The 7791-nt window shown below is 41.2% G+C and overlaps 1 long non-coding RNA gene across 1 annotated transcript; it reads right to left on the minus strand.

Moving 5' to 3' along the window:
* Nucleotides 1–1848: 1848 nt before the first annotated feature.
* On the minus strand, nucleotides 1849–2941 carry LOC134216536 (uncharacterized). Its single transcript, XR_009980711.1, has 3 exons — nucleotides 2823–2941; nucleotides 2652–2765; nucleotides 1849–2593 (listed from the first exon to the last, which is right to left on the minus strand). It is a non-coding gene; the product is annotated as an uncharacterized LOC134216536 (long non-coding RNA).
* Between the last annotated feature and the right edge of the window lie 4850 nt (nucleotides 2942–7791).

The following is a 7791-nucleotide window of genomic DNA, read 5'->3' on the forward strand; positions in this document are numbered from 1 at the left end:
TAACACTTCGTATATCAGACGTAACACGATGTATATCAGCGCACACATAACCATTCTCCACGCGAACTACTAATAAAATATATATCCAAATAAACTTTATGTGTGGTCTCGAATTAGCAATTATTTAATTTATGTGTGGTTCTATATCGATTATATTAGGGTGGAGCTATTGCAAAAATCTATAACGGCGACACATATATCTTATATAGATATTTTTGGCAGTGTAGAAGCGGACGAGGTCAAAAAAAGGAGCAGAAAATTAATTCACACTCGAACATATATTTCGCAAATCGTTCTCATAATGCTTCTGCAAAATGTTTCATTAGCGATGGTCAATAAACATACATTTCGCTCTGAGAACCCCACTCATATATCTTTCATACATTCATTTTGAGTAGAATTCACTTGAAGAGTATCTAGATATTATTTTCTATGTTTTCTAATGAATTCCACTACATTTCTTATTAAGATGCACTTGTGATTTGAGTTTTATTTGATTCCAGTAAGGCCGATGAAAGTTTCGATTTTTAAAGTCTACATGACTTTTTATAGTAGAATTAAAGTGACAATTATTTTGAGTGTGGTTTAATCCCCGGAAATAGGCAATTAACTTTGATTGAACCTGAGTTGCGTGCTCTTGCCTACGCAATGCGGTCGGGTCTGAGCTTGACGACCGACTGGCAAATAATAGCTTACACAACCTCACTTGATCAGTACAGTTGCTGATGAAGAATGTGTAAAGCCGCCAGACATTCTAAATACTCCACGCTCCTCTAATGTGGACGTGTACTATACACATGTGGAAGTATTGGCTTGAGAAATGGATTGCGAGTGATTTGACTATGCGTCCAATTTGGGAATCTCGAGCTCGTTCAGTAGCCGCTAGGTTGCGAAGGCCGACGGAGGTCCTTCGTAGCTTAGTTGGTTAAAAGCACCAGTCTAGCGTACTGTAGGGTCATGGGTTCGAGTCCCATCGAAGGGAAAGTGGTTACCTCCAATTCTTCTTCTTCTTCTTCTTCTTATTGGCATTACATCCCCACACTGGGACAGAGCCGCCTCGCAGCTTAGTGTTCATTAAGCACTTCCACAGTTATTAACCGCGAGGTTTCTAAGCCAGGTTACCATTTTTGCATTCGTATATCATGAGGCTAACACGATGATACTTTTATGCCCAGTGAAGTCGAGACAATTTCCAAACCAAAAATTGCCTAGACCGGCACCGGGAATCGAACCCAGCCACCCTCAGCATGGTCTTGCTTTGTAGTCGCGCGTCTTACCGCACGGCTAAGGAGGGCCCACCTCCAATACATATTCCAAATCAATATCTTCCACATAACGTACATATTCACATATGAGTTTTCATTACAAGAAGAAATGATTTATATCAATATTTTTTTCTTTAAAGCACAGTGAATTACCCTTGTTTTGATGTACCGCCATCGGGGGTGACAATGGGTCTGGGGGTGAGAATGGGTCATCGCTCTCACCGAGAGTCTGGAGGTCATAGAGCAAAATCGTTCAAAAAGGTCTCTTATATTTTAGTCTTCTTGCCCTCAGATACATTAAATCTATTCTTCAATCATTCTAAGTAGTTGAAACAGAAACACTATAACTTGGTGACAAAACAGTTATTTGACATCGAAAAAAAAAAATGATATCAGAAATGCGTACTGTTACGGTTTCTTCTTTATAACCTCCGTAAAGCATGAGAATACCCAAAGACAAATGCACGGCCCTTTACAGTATTTACTCCTCCACCCAGTACCAAGAAGATAAATTGCATTTGGTCGAAATATTGCGCAAATCAAAATAATACTATACACAAAGCATTACGGTACATATTTGTATTGCATCATTCAAGTCTTACATGCTAAGCCTACCTCCTCCCTGCACCGTAGTGCTCTCTTCAGCGAACTTCTTCGCTATCATTTGTTTAGGGGCCCCTACTTACTACGTCCTTGCTCGGCACCATTCGACGGCGCTCTATTCGAAAGTGCATCTGCACTGTTTCTCCAACCGCTCTCACGTTGCATGCACACACACTAACACCCAGCCACGATCTTCTTTCTGCTTCTACTACTTCCTTATGCTGCTCACACCACGATGCACAGATCACACTTCTTCCTTCCGTCAATCACTACAGCTTTCTGCTACCACCCACTCCGCACCATTTGTTCACCGTGCTACACTTGATGCTTGGGCCCTTTCACCCTTCTTCCTAACCGTCAACACGTGATACCCGAGTTACTAGTGGGTAACGTTGATGCTCAACACTAGTGTGACTGCGACGCTCTCCAAGCTCAGCGTGCATTAGTGAGTTTCTCACAGGCTCGTCGTTCTCACCACTGAGTTTTCCAATTGGATTTTGGTATAGTGTGAGGATGTAATCTAACACTGCTAGTTAGAGCGATCGGGACGATCTTCACACGTCCTGGCAAATGCTGTGTCGATGTCGGTGGTCCGTTTGCGCGGGATGGAAGCTGCACTGTCGCCTCTTCGTGGTTCGTACTGTGCGACGGTACGGGTTGCTTGGTACGATGACTGTTCGTCGGTATTGTGCACCTTATGCTGTGACAGGTAGCCGGCCGTATATCTGATCAATGAGGGTTTGAGATTGGTTGATCTAGTGTCGATTGCAAAGATTGTTTTACCTGATACCTCTGTTTTGTGATATCGGCGTCACTTTTCCAGATGATATTGGGAATTGTAGTTAATGGGGTATTGGGCCTGCCGAGGATTATTCCTCACACGTGCAATGTCTGTCACTGTATGGCAAGGGATTATTAGTTCAATTTCAATCATCAATTTGACGAGATCTTCACCTGTGCAATAGTGATTGCTTTTCCTCTGTTTAAGAGGATCATCGGTTCCGCGGTTCCGGTAAACTTCTTAAAAGGGAACACTTTAACACACCGTACGTCAGTCGATCTGCTGCTTCTAATGCTTTAATCAATGGAAGTATGTCACGTCAAAATTGGGAGTGTCAATCGTAGTGCGAGTGTTACCAACATCGCATTATATCGAACTGGTAGAGCTGGGTGTTATTTCTGTGGTGCGGCGGGTTTAGTGGTGGCATTTTTTAAATGATTGGGCATATCTTCTAATCAATATTCTTGTTGAAGTAAACGCGGTGTAACAGTACTTTATGTAAAACCAATTACATAAAACTTCCGCGGAAAAAAAAATTAAATTTCGTTTCGTTTCGAAAAATTTCGAATTCAATGACCCTTGATCTCGTACCGTTTCGAAGTATCGAAAGTAAATCTATGTTTCGTTTCGAATCAACATAGAGTTTTTAAATTTCGTTTCGTTTCGTTTCGTTAAGAAAAAGTGTGTTATCGATTGTACGACAATTCCCCGAATAACAATTCCCCGAATGCAATTTCCCAGAATGCAATTTCCCCGAATAACAATTCCCCGAATGTAACATTTCCCCGAATGTAACATTTCCCCGAATGTAACAATTCCCCGAATGTAACATTTCCCCGAATGCATCTCCCTTCTTTTTGAGTGCGGCACAAGGCGATGGGTATTAAGTAAGCCATGCGAGCAAAGGCGTATGATTGTCGATCCGGTGGTTGCGAGTTGGCTAAGATGCTTCAGGGTGGGAAGCATTGTCGGCTCCTTGTGCACAGTGTATCCATTGTACTTGCTACACAAGACATTCATGCAACTGACAAGTACCGGAAAGCTTTCGATAACAGAGGGAATGTCTTCTTGAAATGAACGCGTTTGTCTGGTATAAGACGACGGTAGGAGATAATTCCTTCTTTAGATGATAGCATCGCCAGGTATTGGGGGAAGAAAGTGATAATGTCTTCCTCAAATGAACACATTTGCCCGGTATAAGGCAAAGAGAATAGATAGTCCCTTCTTTATGAACTCGTTTGTCTGGAATAAAGTGAAAGAATGAAACAACGCCTTCTTTAAATGATCGCGTCCGTCCGGTGTAATGAAAATGGAGGAGATGATGCCTTCTTTAAATTAAGGTCTCTCGAGACAGAAATTCTTTCCACAATAAAGCCAAAAGAGGAGATATTTCGTTTACTAAGCAAGTACCACGCTTGCCAGGTATAATGAATGATTGATATGAAGCAATTATATGTTTCAAAACTGCTTTTATATTACACCATACTTATCTGAGAAAATGCTAATTTGTTTAATATAACATTCTGAAAACGGCATTCTTCCAAAGGTCATTCTGAAAAAGGTAGAATCCATCAAAAGTCACACCGCGAATGTTACAGACCGCCTAATGCTATATTGAGAAAATGAATTTGGCAAAATGTTTTTCGGTGAAATATAATATATTGAATACATATTGCGTAATAAGGGATCTTATATATTTTTTCCTTATTTTGGCCAAATTCGCCTGCATCAAAATAAGAGAACAGATTAGTCCTTATTCTCATTCTCAATTCATTCATCTTTGCATTATTTCGAGCTAACGCCTATTTTTGAAGGACGTGATCTACCATTTTCTTACTTTGTTACAATGCCTTCTTTTAAAAAATACATCACATCCCTCATTACCATATTCAGGACAGATACATGTTATCAAAGAACGAATAATAACATTCATTATCTGGTGAAACACCCACTGAAGAAGGAACACATTTACCATTGCATTATTCCGAGCAGATGCATTATTTTTAAAGAAGGAATCACATTCACCATTGCCTCTTTCCAGACGAACGCATTATTTGTGTTTACAAGGATTCACATCCATCATTGCCTTATATATTTGAAGAAGGTATATGCAGGACAGGAGTATGATTCCGAAGAGAGGACAAAAAAAATACAAAAAGGCTTTCAATCCGAATTGCAGTTTGATACTATTTTAGGAAAAAAACTACCTTAGAAAACACTGTACTCTGATATCTTTATAATTCAACAACACATCTTGGAGGATCAATAACTACAAATACTACCAAAGGCCATTCAGCTGATAATCTCCAATAAAACACTCTTGAATGTATCTTTGAACACTGCGGACGCATACAGTCGATTACGAAGATGTGTTTACAAGAGGTATTTTATTTTCGGGGAATTGTTCCATTCGGGGAAATGTTACATTCGGGGAAATTGCATTCGGGGAATTGTTACATTCGGGGAAATTACATTCGGGGAAATTGCATTCGGGGAATTGGTTTTCGGGGAATTGTCGTACAATCGTGTTATCGCATACCCGCGACAACACAACCCGAGCGTACCGGCTCATATCGCTGCTCAATAGCGATTTTAAATTGCTCTCCCGCATCTTGAAATATAGGATGCAAGGATGTTATCGACCATTTAGTAATTCGCGTTCGATCATTTAGTAGTTTGTCAATAAGTCATTCCACAAGCTGAATTTTAAAATGTGTTGCATAGTGGACTTCTAGTGCGAAGGTTTTTCTACAACTCTGCCCAATTGTTCGTTGTTATAATTCAACTAATAACTAGCGCTAGTTGCAGTAACTTAAACTAAATGATTGGAATTTTGTTATCATTTAGTCTAAGTTGTAACGATTGTTTAGTGCACACAACGTTACGTTGCCGCAAGTATTTAATTAAGCATAAAAAAGTTATTTTTTGCTCAAAATTAGATTTAAGTGTATAAGTTACTTAGCACATCCCATGAAATGGATAAATTGTATCATTTGAAAACTAGCCATGTAATAAATTATGATTCTAAGTTACAACTGCCCTTCAATTAGTTGTAGCAAATAACGTCAGTCCTGTGAAACATTTAGCAGTTCGTTTTGGACCTTTAATTATTTTTTTCCTTTTCGCATCGAGTTCGCTTTCCCTGTTGTTTTACGTTTGGAGGAAGTCGGTGTGTTCGAGTGATAGAGCCACTTTCAAACCTGCCCTAGTGAGGAGTCTTTGGCCGGACTTTATCAGCGTCAGCAACCTCTCAACCTCAGAGAGTGGCGTTTAAGTAGCTGTACGCCGTGTGCACTAAACAATCGTTACAAAGTTACTGCAACTAGCGCAATATCTCCGTTATTAGTTGAATTATACCAACCAACCATTAGGCAGAGTTGTAGAAAAAGCTTCACACTAGAAGTCCAACATACAAATTCAGCTTTTGGAATGAGTTATTTACAAACTACTAAATGATCGAACGCAAATTACTAAATTAGCATTAGCATTGTTACGGTGTAATTCGTAGATTGGACACTAATGATACTCATGTTTTAATTTTGAGATCCTTATTTAGAATGCTATCAGAAATCAAGAAGGGGAGTGGTCCTTGATTCCAGTCTTAAACAAAAATAACAAAAGCATGAGGATTACTACTCCTGGCCACGCCCATCTTCACCGTAACTAGGGAGAGGACGGAAGTATTGATGTGGTACTTACTTAACGAGAGGCCACCGACTTAGCGACACCCTCATAAGTACTACGGAGTTGGATAATGAGGAAGGTAATCGTTGGGTCATGATTTGCCTGTAGCTGGCAATGTAACCGTGGTAGATCTTACCTCGTAACACACCACGTAAAGATGTCTACCCAGCATTACGGTCTACCCGGTCGAACGAAAATTACCAAATGATCGATAACATCCTTGCAGGATAGAACCCATCATGCAGGCACACCGTGTCCTACAACGGATAGAAATGCTCAAACGCAGAGCGAAATATCTTCTCACTTTGAAAGATCGGATCGCCATTCTCCGTCATCACCGTCGCGCCGGTAAGCTCATTAGCTTAGATCTGGAGAACGCCTTCCATCGGCACTCGTTCCTTTTTGAAACCATGCGGTCGCTCGTGTTCAACGAGGAACTCATCTCTCTTCTCTCAAACATAGCCAGTCGATTCACATCCCGGCTGCTCATCAATGGGCACCTCTCTAGATATTTCGAGATCATACGGTCGATGCGGCAAGGCAAGGCGACCCGTTGCCCATGCATCTGTTTGTTCTCTATCTCCATCCACTGATGAGTAGGCTTGAACAAGTGTGTTTGACATTATCTGCTCGTTGCCTCCGCCGACGATATCAGCGTGGTTGTGACGTCATCGTGGCAAATAGATCCGACGAATGAAATATTTCGTCGCATTGGGCTTGCCGCCGGCGCAAAATTGAATTTGCGAAAAACGGTTGCAGCGAACGTTGGCGTTTTTAAAGGTAACGAAATTTGTACCCAGTGGCTACAAACAGCTAATGTAGTCAAAATTCTGGGCGTTACCTTCGCCAACTCGATTAGGCTGATGACTACACTCAACTGGGATGCGCTGGCGGGAAAGTTTTCACAGCAAATGTGGCTGCAGTCCTTGCATTAGCATTAGCATTAGCATTGTTACGGTGTAATTCGTAGATTGGACACTAGTGATACTCATGTTTTACTTTTGAGATCCTTATCTAGAATGCTATCAGAAATCAAGAAGGGAAGTGGTCCTTGATTCCAGTCTTAAACAACAATAACAAAAGCATGAGGATTACTACTCCTGGCCACGCCCATCTTCACCGTAACTAGGGAGAGGAAGGAAGTGTTGATGTAGTACTTACTTAACGAGAGGCCACCGACTTAGCGACACCCTCATAAGTACCACGGAGTTGGATAATGAGGAAGGTAATCGTTGGATCAGGATTTGCCTGTAGCTGGCAATGTAACCATGGTAGATCTTACCCCGTAACACACCACGCAAAGGTGTCTACCCAGCATTACGGGTTATTGTGGCTGCAGTCCTTGCGCACACTAACTCTTCACCAGAGGGTGATTATGCTGAACACAATTGGTACATCGAGACTGTGGTACCTTTCGTCTATACTGCCTCCGTTTGGTGTCCACACAGCGAAAATAAG

This window comes from Armigeres subalbatus, chromosome 2 (genome assembly GCF_024139115.2).
Source record: "Armigeres subalbatus isolate Guangzhou_Male chromosome 2, GZ_Asu_2, whole genome shotgun sequence".
NCBI classification, from domain to species: Eukaryota; Metazoa; Arthropoda; class Insecta; order Diptera; family Culicidae; genus Armigeres; species Armigeres subalbatus.